Raw genomic sequence first — 14830 nt, forward strand, 5'->3', positions numbered from 1 at the left:
CTCACAACCAAGGAAAAGAAATGCCCCTTAACATACTAAAAGAGAAAATGCCACTCCTGGATAGCTGAACTGTGCCTGTAAACCATTTACTGGAACCACAGACACATTTTTGGTTTGGTTGGCTTAGCTACAGAGACCAGGGCTGAAGGCAGAATGAAGTTCCCAGATATGTGCTCGCTCTGACTTGCAACCTGAACTTTGCTCCTTCTCCTCAGCTCTGGCCTGCTTTGGGCAGGGATGGACATTGGTGTGTGGAAGCAGGCACTGCCAGGATGAGGAGCTGTGACAAGCCTTCAGTCCATCCTGGCTGGGGACTGGCATCCCCAGGAGCTCCTGGTGTCACTGCTCAGCTGCTGTCTGAGTAAACAGTATAGTCTACATAAGGTGCTACCTTACTGTAAACAGCACCAATGGACAGAACCAAATGGATAAAAATCAGGATGTCTGATTCTGCAGATTTGTTTTGTAACCTTGATTAACATCGGGAAAGTGTTTTACCAGCTTCAGTGAGCCCCAGGTAAGCTGGCTCTGCTGGGTGAAAGACGACAGGCAGGTATCACTGGCAGCCCTGGGGACTCCTGCTGTGGCTCTGTCCACTACAGCACAGCTCCTGCCACTGCAAAGTTCACACTGCTCATGTGTAAACATGGTGCACAGGCAGCAACACAGGCCTAAGTTGTATCTATTAACTAAAGAAAAAAATGGAATGATATATAAAGAGATCTAGATGCACTAAATTATTTTTCTGTACTTAAGTAAAGAGAAATCCTTTTTAAGAAAAAAAAAAATCACTAGGGTTTTCCACTCACTATTAAGCTATCATCCTAAATAATGTAGTTTGACCACACAAGTGAGTTGGGCAGTAAAGGAAATTCACAGTAAATCCAGAGAGCAATTACTTGTTAAAGTCTATTTATATAAGCTTAAAAATGTGTTGAGAAGAGATATATTTGTTTTCATGTCTTACACAATTCATCTTGCTTTAAAAGCTTGGAATATAACAAAACTCCATAACAAGCCACCAGCACTCACAGAGAAAAACAGTCTTACCCAGAGATACTGTCCTTTGCTACCAAGTTGTATGTTTGGTCTTGTACAATCTCTAAGCCATTCTTGTGCTAGAGAAAGAAAAACACCTGCAGTACTGAAAATTGTAAATAAGACTGTCATTTGAGCACCAAAATGAAGAGAAAATATTTCAAGCTTCTTTCATATTGTCCTAATGAAGTGTGTTTTGTAATTCAAAATAATGAGAAAAACTACACAGTTTAGGCTTTAGAGTGATTCCCAATGATTACATCTGATTCTCAATTCCAACTCTGCAACCTTGGGAAATACAACAATCTTTTTACTTAGATCTCACTGTAAACTGTTTTATCATAGTTCACTTAGGATTCATTCATCTCACCAGTGTTTTGTGGTAATTAGCTGGACAAAATACACAGAAAAAATGAAACAATATCCCAAAATGATAAAGCAAACCTTATCAAAGGATACAAACTACACATATCTTCACTTTCAAAATTCTCTTCAAGACACATCATCTTCACAATAAAAAAAAACAGCCTTGACTTTGAATTCAAGGTTGATTGAATTTCGTCACACTCCCAACCTTCCAGATCCTGTTAATTCAAATTATTAATTGGCAGATAGCCAGAAGAAGCAGGGGAGGAGAAATCTAATTTGTTCTTGTGCTTAGACAACCAAAAATTCCCTTTACAATTGCTTATCTCCATAGTCCCTCTGCTCATCCTCCAGGAAAGCAACAAAATAAGAACAGAAGCACTGCCTTAATACATGAGAATGAAGTGCTGAAAGTACAATCCACTTTCCAACAACTGCAGAAACACACATTCTTGACTTTTTTGCTCGCCTTGTTTTCATTGCTGATGTTAGTAGTTATTTTTTTACTGCTGCACAATATGGCAAGTCCCTCTGACAGGAGATGTGAAGCCAAAACCTCTTTCCCAAAGAACATTGATTAAAGCTCTTGGCTAAACCCATTAAATTAAAGGATGAGACTTTATGGCTCTCAAGTGAAGCAGGGGCATGACAATGATCCCGAGGTACTCAGAGAACCTCACTGCTTTCAGCTGTAAGGAAGGCACAGTTTACAAGGACAAAGAGCAGGGATGCAGGGGGCTGCATGTAAGTGCACCAAAAAATGGGTTTATCCACTTTCTAAGCTCACTTTCTTATGTCACATCCCACAACTATTTTTGCCTTTTCTCATTTCTTTGTCATGCTTTTAAAACTTGATTATTTCTCCTTAGTTTTTGGGGTATTCAGAATGAAGGTTATCTTTAGCTGAGGTGGCTGAAAATTTGCAGCTTTCTATTTACAAGACAGCTGACTAAACTTGGCAACATTTACAGTATCTGCTGAAATCAATACCTGACTTCCTCTATCCCAAGTAGCATTAATTAGATAGGTGACAGTAAAATAAAGGAATGAAAGTGAAAAAAAGATATGATGATCACTGTCCTCTGCCTACTTTTGATAGCAGTCACTTTTTACGTCTACCATTGAAAGAGTGAGTGAGTGGTTAAATTTGGAAATATTAGTAGCATAAAAAATACACAAAAATTCATACTCAGTTTTTACAGTAGGCACTAGAAGATCTGGAGTTGAAAGCAGTAGGTGAAATAAAATAATCATTTAATTTGGAAAAGACCTTTAGGATCATGAAGTCTAAGTGTACAATAATGGTATTCATATGCATTATAAGTTGTTCCTTGCTGAGACCCCTGTAGAGCCTGACAGCCAGAAGCTGGAGGCCTGGAGAGTCCCAGCTGTCACCACAGTGCAGGTGACCCCAGGAGGCTGCAGGACACTTATGGAATGGTAGAACTCCACTGTGGGGAGCTCAGCAAGATTTAATACACTGGGCTGGGCAGATTTAATACAGCACTGTGGCCTTTCTGGCCAGGTTTTGCACTTCTTGCTGTATGGCCTGCAAAGCCTTTTGAACAAAGTATTACAGACTTATGTTGCTCTTCATTATATTACCGCCATAGTCAGTAGGAATAAAATTGACTTCAGTAAACCAAAGGTCAACCTGCTGCAGCTTTTTTTCTTGCACATTACTGCTAATAAGTTGTGTCAAGGTGAAATTAACTCTAATTTGAAGGGATAAAACTTCAATACCACTTTTTGCAGTGTTGTTGCCATAGATATGAATAGCTGTATCTGACAGCTTACTCGACCATTTGTCTGTTTCACAGGGAAGGTGACTCAGATCAGACTGTCTTTTATCAGCATGGACTGTCACTCATAGTCAAAAATGCAGCACACACTCCCTTGTTACCATGTACACCAGTATTTGGGAGAGACACTCATATATGAAAGACATCTCAGCTGGAAGCTATGTTATTACTTTCCAAAATCTGTATGCAAATTCAAAGCCATAATTTAGCCTTCAATGTAATCAAATACCCTTTAAACATGAGGGGACTAAGTTCATTTTCTTATGCTCAACATTTGATCAAATCTTTCAGAAGATAACTCACCATTAAGCACAGCACACAAAAAACCATTTTGCAATTGCTCCCCTTCCTCCCAATTCTTTTATGTATTCAGAAATACTTCAATTGTCCTGCCAGCTCTGAGAGGTAAGTAATTTCAATTGGAAAAAAGAGGCACCCTGTCAACCCTTTCCAAAGCCCCAAGCTTCTGCAAAATCCAGTCCTATCTGTACTACATACAGTATGCAACTACATCTTGCTTTAAGTCTTGACCTCATATTTTTACCTCTGTTTCAGCTTGGTGGGCTTAATTTAAGTAGTGATTTACTAATTAGATGAAAAAGCATTAAAAATGCCTGCAAAACTAATCAGGAATCAAGTTCCAGTGACTACTTTACCTTCAATCACCCGATTTCCACAGCTGCCAGATCAAAGGTATTGCAGATGGCACAGACACAACAGCACAACTCAGACCTGAGGATGAATTACTGACAATTGAATATCACTCATGAGTAAACCAAAACTAAAAATGACAGCTTTTCAAATGTGCAGGGGAAGAAAGAGATTCATAAGAATTCTCCTAACAGTCCAGTTCTTTTCTGCTTCCAGGTCTGTTTAGTTAACATTCACCGTACTGATCTGGTGTAATACAACTGGGGATGGGGGAACACAGTATCAGCTGCTTTTATTCCATTACTAGGCTGAAAAGCCAATTAATTATGTAGAGATTACACACCATCCACAGGAAATGACTGTTGTTTTCAAGTGTTAAATTACTATGGGAAAAAAGGAACAGTGCTTTAAAAGCAATGCCCCAACAACTTCTTACATATTGTCTATTACCCATAAGGAAATGAGGTAATTCTAAGGGCAGAATGTTAATTTTTTACCTGCTATATTAGTTAAAAATACTACATGGTAATGAAAAGCTATTCTGCATTGTTCAAAACAAAACTGAGAGTGGCTAAATTAGTAGAAACCATTCAGATGAAAGGTACAGTATATGATAAACTGGTGTTTGTTTTAGGCTGTTTTATGCCTAGTTTTTAGGCTCAGATAATACCAAAGACAAGAGCAGGAAAACATGATCACAGATGTATGAATTTATCTGTTTTATCAGTTCAGTTCTAGTCTAAAGCAGTTTAAATGAGCTTTGGTAATGAAAGGCGATGGGAGCAGATCAAATGGTGCAAGTGATTTGATCAGCTCCCTGCTAACCATCTTGGGTAGATTTAATTTAGAACGGCGCAGTCACGTCTGACTGTGGTAAACAGCTCTGCACCTGCCTTCTGAGGTGACACCTTCAGAGGAGACTGAGAGCTGCTGTACTTACAAGGGTTTTAGGAAAATCACACATTTTAAGCTTCTGGTATCTTCTCAAGACAAAAAAAAAAAAAAAGTTCAGTGCAGAGAATGAAGCAAGTTCCAGAACACTAAGAAATCACACAATGAATAAAATCTGCTGTGTAAACTCTCTCCAGAGTGACTGAAAAGCATTATTACAATTATGTAAACAAGCCCTGGGGCTGACTTCAGCAGTTAATTCCAGCAAATGGGACAAATCCACAGCAAAAACCATACACCTGAAAGATTTCATCAACAAATCCACTCCAGGAGTAACAGACTTGCCAGAGTACCATAAATTTGATTTCCTCCATCCCTATAAAAACAGGGCCATTCCTATTTTGCTCTCTCTTTCAAAGGGACATACAATTCTTCTGCTGCATAGCAACAATGGTTTAAATCAATACAAACGCAAACTCATTTGTCTCCAATATTCTTGTGTCAAAATATTAGGAACACAAAACATAATATAATGATGCAGACCATTACCTATCAGTGAGTTCTTAATGCTCACTCTCCTGTGAAATCCTAACCCAAACCTGACTTAAGAGTCAAGAGAAAACATGTGCCAAGAGCCTGGACTCCAACAAAGCTGACACACTCTTTATGTGAGCTGCTGTATGCAAGGCAAGAACGTGCACCAGTTACAGGACAGATGACCAAAAAGAGAGCTCTGAGAGACATTGCACCACAAAAACTTCGGGGAAGGATTGAAATAATATCCACAAGATAAATGGAAACTGTGTAAGGAGATTTTGCAAATTCTCACAACACAATTTTGATGGAAGAAGTTAATATAAAGAAAGATGGTTAATTTATAGGAAAAAAATAGAAAGAAGAATTGGTAAATCTGTATTTATACAAAACTGGTAATAGGCAGTAACAGTAGGCCTAATACCAAGGTGTTTTTCCCCATCTTTTTTGATTTTGGGCACACTAGGTAATCAAACCTCTATGAAGAAGAGAAATTCAGGGGATCCCCAGGCTTAGTACCCCCAGCCAGGGTTGTCAGACCATTCCCTCCTCCTCTTTCACTTAACTTCCCAGACCCAAGCCCATCTACTGATACCATTCCTCGGAGTACAATTTTCACATGGATGGCACCATAAACAGCTTTGCTTCCTTAACTTTTGCTGCACAGGCCTAGGGTTATTGTTTTAAGAACTTATATAGTATTTGTTACTTTTTTTAATGATCTTCGAATAATTTTAAACATGTGCTTAATGGAGAGAATTTTCACTTTCTGATCTTGCAAAGACTGTATGTATCAACAGACTTCTAAAACATTATCTAACTAGGTTAAATTCAAAAGATTTGGGCCTACTCTTAAGCAGATAATTTACAAAGACATATCAGTTTCTAGGGAGAAATCAAATGCATGCATACATTACAAGGAAAAACAGCTTCTCCAGTTTACTACTAAACAATGATTTATCAACTCAAATTGTTTAAAAGAGTCATCCAGCTATGATTAACAGCTTGACATAAACCTGGTGTTCTTTAAAAGTAGGAAATGTTCCAAAATGTTCCAAAATATTGGAATGAAATAATTTATCTGGAAATGTTTGAGGTAATGTTTTGTGAAAATATGGCTGGGAAGACCTCATTTCATTACAGATACCAAGTTTAGACTTAATAATATTTTAACACAAGTGTAAAATGAGATTATTGTTCTAAAACCTGATGTAATTTATTTTTAAACATGAGATTAATTTGCATTTGAGGTCAAATTTTGAAGCAAATTATTGAGCCTTAAATGACCAAAGATATTTAATATCTGCATTCATGGAATGGAATCACAAAAGGAACAAGAAGACACACTGTTGTTTAAGGCCTTACTACAATGTTTATTCAAAAAGGTGCACTGCAACCTTCTTTTGTGCTAGTAAAAGAATTAATATTTTTGCATAATAATGCTCTATTTTTAATACAGAGGAAAAGATTAATCTCAATGTCAATTCCTTGCTATACCTTGACCTGGAACAATATTTCTAAACTACCAGTCCAGAAATTGCCAATAACTACTATGGTAGGAATATTTCTTCTTACAGACTGATGTTTTCCTAATATTATCAACTGCACTTAATAGGACATATTCTAAACACACATTTTAAGACAAACCACTGAAAACAAAGTTTCTTTGAGGCATTTTGTAGTTTCAAGAGGCAGAATTGGTTACCAAGGGCAAAACTGCACTATGAAGCTGTAAAATGCGATAGTAAATGAATGTCATGTTTTACGTATTATATATTTTTCATAATTGCCTACCTAGACAAAGGTATTACTAAATGTGTGATATACTATATACGTATAAAACTGAACTATTAAAGACACCTGATATATAGTGTAAATAGTTCAGCATAAAAGTTAAAGCATTATTTGAAGGCCAGTGACCTAAAGAGAAGTTTTAATAGTTTCAGCTTTTTCCAGCATCTCACAGGAAGCTAACCTCAGGTTTTGCTTGGCACTTGATAATTCATTGAAGAGAGAAAATGTCTAGCCAGAGCCCTGGACTCACTTCAATCAGTAAGAAAGATGCCAGTGGCCTCAAACCAGTTACTACTAAAAAAGATGAGTACACAGTACAAACTGTTCAAAGCATGCTATTATTGCCATTGTGTTTACAGAGTTCTCTGAGTCAGACTGGCATTCTTTTCTGTGTAGTGGAGAAATAAAAATATCTTATACTTTTAAAATTAGTTTTACAATGTTAAATATAATCATCCTTTAAACATACAAACTAAAAAAAAAAAAGTATTTTTTTCTATCAAGGAATGTAAAAATGATTAAGGTGAATCATTATATCCAGAAACCTTGATTACAGGGGGAACTAAGTAGGGACTAGAGAGAAATTATTCTACATTTCCTTGATCAGAGATGTACAATCATGCTATAGATGAAGGCAGCTATGATTGATTATTCTGTTTATTAGGACTGCAAGCTGGTTAGATAAAAGGGAAAATTAATTTGTGCATGCATCAGTTGAACTAAACTTATTTAAACTGATTTAGGTTGACGATAAACACAATTCATGTTATAGACATTTGGGATGCTTGCTAAATCACACTGTAGCTCGCAGAGCAGCCAATAAAAAAATGTTAACCATTTCAGATATAACAAAAATTACAAGCCCACTTTGTTCTGTCACAATGGAGATGTTTGGGAGAGTGCCTTCCCTGTTCCCCCCATATTTTCTGCGTATTATGCCATCCATATGAACCCCATCTCCAGAACCATTTATTAGAACACACAACACTATACAACCCTTGGTAGCTATGCCACATATGAAGGTCTGAACACAGCAGAGCTTATCCAAAGGCTATGGGCAAATCAATAAAATAATATTTTGAGACCTACTGCACAAATGGTGGCACTGGTGTAAAACCAGGCTTGCTGCAGCTGTTTGCCTCTGCTCCTTACCTGGAGTTTATTGTCCCTGACAGCTGCAGCAGAACTGAAGACTGACTGATCTCTCACTGCATTCCTTAAAGTTAGAACATCCTGGTCATTTTAAGAGACTTCAGCAAGAGCTGGCTGGGAATGGAGTTTGCACTAAAACAGGAGGGGGATTTGAGTGCTCTGCTTTTGCAGCTCAGGTGTGGGCCCTGTGGCACCTTAAATCACCTCAGCTTTTTCTGTGGTGATCACTCACTCTCCAAATATGCCATTACAACAACTTTACTAATCACTGTTTTCACATTTGTGGAAAAAACCAAGCTTGGACCAAGGTCTTTGATTACAAAGCCAAGTCTGTGACCTCAGTGTGTAAGTAAAAACACAGTATCAGTGACAACCATGTTTGCAAATCCATTTTGATTAATTATACCTGAAATATCTTTACACCAAAGAATTACACCTTAACTTTCACCACTACATTAAGTAAACTTTGGAGAAAAAAGTAGTAGTTTTATCTCTTCATTTTCAGCATTTAGAGTGAAGACTAGACAGTAGTCTAGTTTCAACTAGGTGAAAATGTTTACCGGCTGCTTGAAGATGGAATTTCTTCTAAAATTAACTGATGCTAATCTGTGTATTTGGTCTAATTTTTTAGCATGTACTTTCTATATAGCAGTATGTTTACCCATCAGTTATAATCATCTTCCATTAAATCAAAGCAGTCCAGATGACGAGGTCATACAAAAATATAAATGGAAATACAGATCCTGTACATCTCCAAGGCTTAATTAACAACTTACTGAAAAAACAATTATATTACCCATCCTGCTTTTGTGTGGGATGGCTGCATGAGACATTCAAATTATTCAGGAGCATGTTTAACTAGACTGCCTGTAGTAATTCCATTTCTACACCATGATGTGGTGAAAGAATTCAGTTTAAAATAAAAGCTTTTCTTGAATCAACCTTTAAAAAGCAGAAAATCCTATTTGTCTTCAGAGGAAAACTGTCCTGTCTCTGTTTGGGAAGCAGCTGATTTACTGCACATACACAGTCCCTCATTCCAGGAAGTTTGCAGAAGGCACCGTGGCTCTGGAATGTGCTACACACACAGTGTGTTCACAGTACCTGTCCAAAGAAATAAATACCTGAGCTTCCCAAGAGTGCTGCAGCCTAAGCTGAATTCACTGACCCAGGCAGATTTCTGTAGTTCTGCCCAGACAAGTTAAGCAGACTTTGGGTGGATGAAAAAGCACTGTTCACCTGTGTGAAGCCTTTGCTGGGCAAACTCAGAGGAGCAGTTTTGGGCAAGGCAGAGTTCCACCTCCCCCTCCTTGTGGCACAGTGTTTGCTCATGAAGGTATGAACCTTTAACTGCAGCTGGCACTCCTGCTGAACTAAATACATACTTATTAATGACTACAACAAAATTTGCCTTTTCCAACTTTGCATATCTCTTATGCACTTTCAAGTGACTGGCACAGTGAATGTGGTATCATAATGTGCTCTACAAATAAAACAGTAAAGTACGGGCTTATCACTGCTCAGTCCTACAAGGTCTGAGCTATGCCTTAAATAATCACCAGCTTAGTTTAAAAATCAAAGGAAAAGGCATTTTGCCACCTCATTTTGGAACGATAGCATCCCCTTTACTATCACCAAAACCTTCCTTGAAATCTTAGCTATGTTAAAGACAAGGGATTTAAAAAAAAGGCAACACAATAATTTTTATTCAACTAGCAGTAGTTTAAAACTGTACTGTGTAAGAGAAAGGCTCAAAGCAAGTATTTCAGAAGTTAGCCATGACTGGAATAGTAGTTTCATCTCTCTACCACAATGTAAAATACATAGGTTCATGTTCTAGCTACATATATTTTTTTTCTGGCTTGGTTGATAGACCAGAAAGTACTAATTAATATTTCATTAATAAAATCAGAGTTCAGTTAACCATGATTCACCAAATAGCAAGAGAAATACCAGGGAATACACAAATAAAGCTTTACTTTAGCCTTGGAACAGCTGCAAATTTAAATAATATTAATGTTATTTTAGAATATGCTTATTTTAAAAATATTATTACAACAGTTAACTATTTTTCAGTGAACAGTTATGATGCCATTAGACTTTTAAGAATAACGACTCTATGAATATTTCATACATACACCCACAGGTGCAACATTATTTGATGGCAAGACTTGAAAAACAGTGTTAGAAAACAAAATCAGTAGTTTATTAATTAAACCTCAGAATTATAAAGGATATTGTTTAAAAGCAATTTGATTTTCTAGTCCATAAATCTAACTGACCAGTAAAATTATTAGGTGGGAGCAAACAGAAACTTTAGTTAACATACAGAAAAAGTCTCTGTACCGTATGCCTGTGCAATGTCATTTATAAAGTTCTAAATAAATTTTTTAAAAATTTAAAAATTAGTAACTGTAAAAAAATAATAAAAATTGCTACAGTACAATATGCATGGGGGTATTATGGTACTTTTCTGTATCATGTATTTGCAAGCAAACTTTTTGTTTATAGTTTCTCTTCATTTTTTTCTATAAAATGCAGTGTTCTTATGCAAAAAGAAGATATATATTTCCTCAAAATAAAGTATGTCAGTGCTGACTTATGGATAATAGAACATTCTTCCCAATCACCAAATGAATGTTTCTGAAAAAATACTGTTCTGGAAACTTTTAAAAAAATAATGAACATTTTCTTATATTAATCTATGCCTCTGCACTTCTACCAACAGTCACAATTTGCACTACCACATTTCATTTGTGACACTCCTAAACTGCACTTTTTCCAAGCTCTTTGAACAACAGCAATCTGTTGATATACTGATACATTTGAAGTACCTTCCACTACATCCTATCCATCTTGCTCTTAAATTCAAAGTAACTAATTCATACAAGAAACATAAAACTAGGAAAAGGCGACCTGTTTCTTCCTAGGTATCATGTGCGTACCCTACTTTTCCTACTTTTTCAAACTGAACTTCCCCAACCTTTCATTTTTTGACATCTAATTTCATCTCATCTCTGATTTATCTTGCTTTTTACAAGGTTTTTTAGTGAAACTACTGTTATTCCCTGTGCATTCATACAACATATCCCACGTGATTATGATAAAGCTGACCTTTTACCATTGTCACACCTATCATGCCAACAATAGTTATCATTCTAACTGCTGGGGACACCTCCACTAAGAGCCAAAGGGTATAGAAGATGGCACTCTACATTATTAGTATTATTATTCCTCAAAATTACTGATAATTCAGGATGTCACGGTCTTGAATTCATACAGATAACATGCTAGCAGATCCCAGAAGGATATACTGTTGACAATTTGAGATAAAGCAAACCACTAAACTGTATCAGAGAACTGGATTATCTGCTTAAGTATGTATTTGTGAAACATGACAAGAACTGTGAAGGACATTCATCTGAGAGAAGTAAGCTAGAAATGCCACGCAGTCAGTAGTCACTCATCAGGCACTCCCAAATTTTATTGCTACAATACATATTGAGTGCACAGGCCCAGAGTGTAATTATCATTTTGGTATTTGAAACAGTTTAGTTAATAGCAAGCAAATTAATAAACGTTCATTAGCCTGGTAAACAGGGGACAAAATCTGCACTTGGGAGAAAGTACAAAGGTGAAAATGTGGAGAGCTCTCCCTACTCCACTGCCACCAGTCACCGAAGGTATTGATTAAACAGCCCAAAAAAGGCAACCTGTGGCAAAAAAAATTATACTCCCATTCTGGGTTAAGGGTGTAATTAGCCTGAAATATAGATTACACTTGAAAACCCAATGAAATTAATTCTTATAGGAAAAGATGACAAACTGAAACAGCACAAGACCTCCAACTTGGGATTCATGGTTTAAACGAATACAAACACGCTACACAAAAAACCCCAAACAAGCAACATATACTTTCTTCTAAGTAAAAGAAAAGCATTTTTAGAGATAAGGAGGCTGTTAGTAACCAAAACAAACGTTAAAAGATAACTTTAAATTAGTACGCTGCAGTAATTTGTGCCTTAAGAGTCTTAAAAGTGTTTGTGAGAGGATCATTTCAATGATGCTAATTTTCAATACATTTTGGAGCACCAGAGAAATTCAGTAAGACTGCTAGCATTTTCTGCTAATAGTTGAGGATGGTAAGCAGTATGATCTCAGTAATTACAGAGCTCTATGCCATTACTAATCTCAGGCAAAATAACCACCAAATTTATAAAGGAGAAATTCACTGGGAAATTACATGAACAAAACTGATGCCAGTCAACACCATTTTACAGAAGCTTGCTAAATAAAATAGAGAATTTATTCAACCATCTGATAAAGTTACAAACTCTGATCAGCAGACATTATTCCATAAATGAAACAGACTTCTGGACGGCATTCACCTTACAGCCACACAAAACTCAGAGTAAGAAATTATTATCAGTATCATGAAATGTGATTAAGATAAACATAGGAAAAAGTAGCTGTTAACAGGAAATAATAATTGAAAAAGTGCTCTACATTTCTCCAATAAAATCATCCAGTACTCACTCGACACTATTTAAGACTATCATCAATAACACAAAAGTAAATACTCTTGATAATAGTAATGGCACAAAAACTGTCAAACTGGTCAGTAAAGATAGTGGAATTGTTATCCAGAATAATATGGATTTCTTTGTACGATGGGAACAGTGTTACAGCCAAGTGGACTCGTGTAGCAAGCAAGAAACAATGCAGGTAATACCCAAAAAGCAGTGCACAGAAGCCATGGACTTAAAAAATACATACAATCTTAATGGCATAGAAACAACTCAATACAAATGACAGTGAAGCCTGACAACAAAAGGGAGTAATAAGCTTCCCACACACGTAAGTGGGTAAGACCAGAGATACTACCTTAGTCCACAGCATTAGTTGTACTGGAAGAGTGAATACAGCTATACAGTCCCTGCACTGTTTTCCCAAAACAGCAAAGATCTTGTTCTTTCTCCATTATTCACAAAAAAAGAGGAGGAATTCTGTACCTTCTTAAGATGTTAACCAGAACACTCCACATGCTGCTATTAGCACAGAAACTCACGTGGAAAGAGCACAGCAGCAATTCAAAAATGCAGCAGAGAACCATTGAATGTTACATGAACACAGAAGCTGTCTCTGATCCACTGCAGGAGAATAAGATTGCTCAGGCCTGAAGTTAGAGCTCGGGCAGTACTGATGGCGGTGTAGGTACACCAGCAAGACAGATCTTACTGCTGACATGTTTTGGGGTTATTTCCTACCATAGCAATTACTTAAGACCAAAGCCTTAAGAACTTAAAGAATTGTACAGTACTTCTTTGTTTTGCTTCTTCAATCTGTATCTTAAAAATCAACCCTGAACAAATGCAGACTTTTTGTCAAATGCCTCTGTTCAAGAGAGCTGGACTGCCACAGCCTTAAGTGCCAGCACTGGTAGGAATCCATCATCACACATGTGCACAGGACCTGACTGGGTGACTTCACCAAGGAAAAACCTGACAGGACAGGAAGTGGCACACCGGAGGTGAGCTCTTATGTGGTGATTCCTTTCAGCTTACCTGGTCGTGAGACCCCTGAGCTGCTGAATGCTGCTCCTCGCAGGCTGCTGTCAAGAGTCTGGGGGTTTGAGTTACCATGGAGATCACCGCATCTGCCAGCTGAGGGGGCTGCAAAGAGAGACACAGGCACCCGTCAAACCAGCATCCAGCACCTCACCAAAACACAAGCACTCGACTCCTTTTGCTTTTGGCATTCACCAAGGCTTGAGCTCCCAGATTAGGAGCTTTAGCTAAACTGTAAGGGGAAAGAAACCCAACACACATCACCAAAAGAATTAGAGAGGTGAGGGCAATCCCCAGTGACACACAGCATTTGAGAACTTTGCAAAGCCATGCACTTTTTCAGGAGCTTGGAAGGATTCAAATTATGAGTTTGACTCAACAATTTCCAGCCTCTCTGGTCAAGTATAACAACAGCAAGCAATTCACCCAGAAGCACTGCTGAGCACAGGACTGAAAGGGCAGTGCGCTGCCTCAGAACGGTGGGACACACAGAAGTGCTCCCTCAGAAAGCCTCCAGTGGGAAACTGATTGAGCACCACCCCTGTGCCAGAAATAACTAGGCAAAAGAAGTCAACTTCTTGAATGTTTTTGGGGCAATGCTGAAGGCAAGCACTTATGAAAATCAAACATGAAAGACAGGCTGGCATTCTGCAATAATAAACCTATTTGGAGACCTTTCCAAGCCTGCCAACAAGCACGATGAGTAAAGCCTTATTTCTTACCGCTTTTGCCATTCAAGCACCATGTATATTGGCTAGTTTCTTAATTCTTCCGTTTCAAGCCTTATGTCTTATGCTCAATTTTTGTCTACATAATTTAATAATTAAATGCTGTAAAGTGAAATGAGATAGTCATTGGAGACTTTTAAAATTAATTATCCTCTTCCACATGAATGTCTGACAGCTTTTAAAACTATTGTCCTGGATTTGTCTGTTCATTTTCTTCCTCGCAGCTGGCACAGTGCTGTGTTTTAAATTCAGTATGAGAGTAATGTTAGTAACAGAGTGTGATGTTTTAGCTGTTGGTGAGCAGTGC

General features: G+C 37.5%; 1 protein-coding gene across 3 annotated transcripts in view; it reads right to left on the reverse strand.

Annotated features, from left to right (window-relative positions):
• TBL1X (transducin beta like 1 X-linked) overlaps window positions 1-14830 on the reverse strand; it is a 192724-nt gene that overhangs the window by 74419 nt on the left and 103475 nt on the right. For 2 of the 3 annotated variants that reach the window (XM_005516617.3, XM_088051657.1), the window contains exon 3: window positions 13793-13900. The exons of the other annotated variant lie outside the window; for it this stretch is intronic. The gene's annotated coding sequence lies outside the window, so the exon portion shown is untranslated. The remainder of the gene's footprint in view (window positions 1-13792; window positions 13901-14830) is intronic. 3 annotated transcript variants of the gene reach the window in all.

This window comes from Pseudopodoces humilis, chromosome 2, assembly GCF_049639895.1.
Source record: "Pseudopodoces humilis isolate 2021_Gansu_Grassland_sample_001 chromosome 2, ASM4963989v1, whole genome shotgun sequence".
Lineage (NCBI taxonomy): Eukaryota > Metazoa > Chordata > Aves > Passeriformes > Paridae > Pseudopodoces > Pseudopodoces humilis.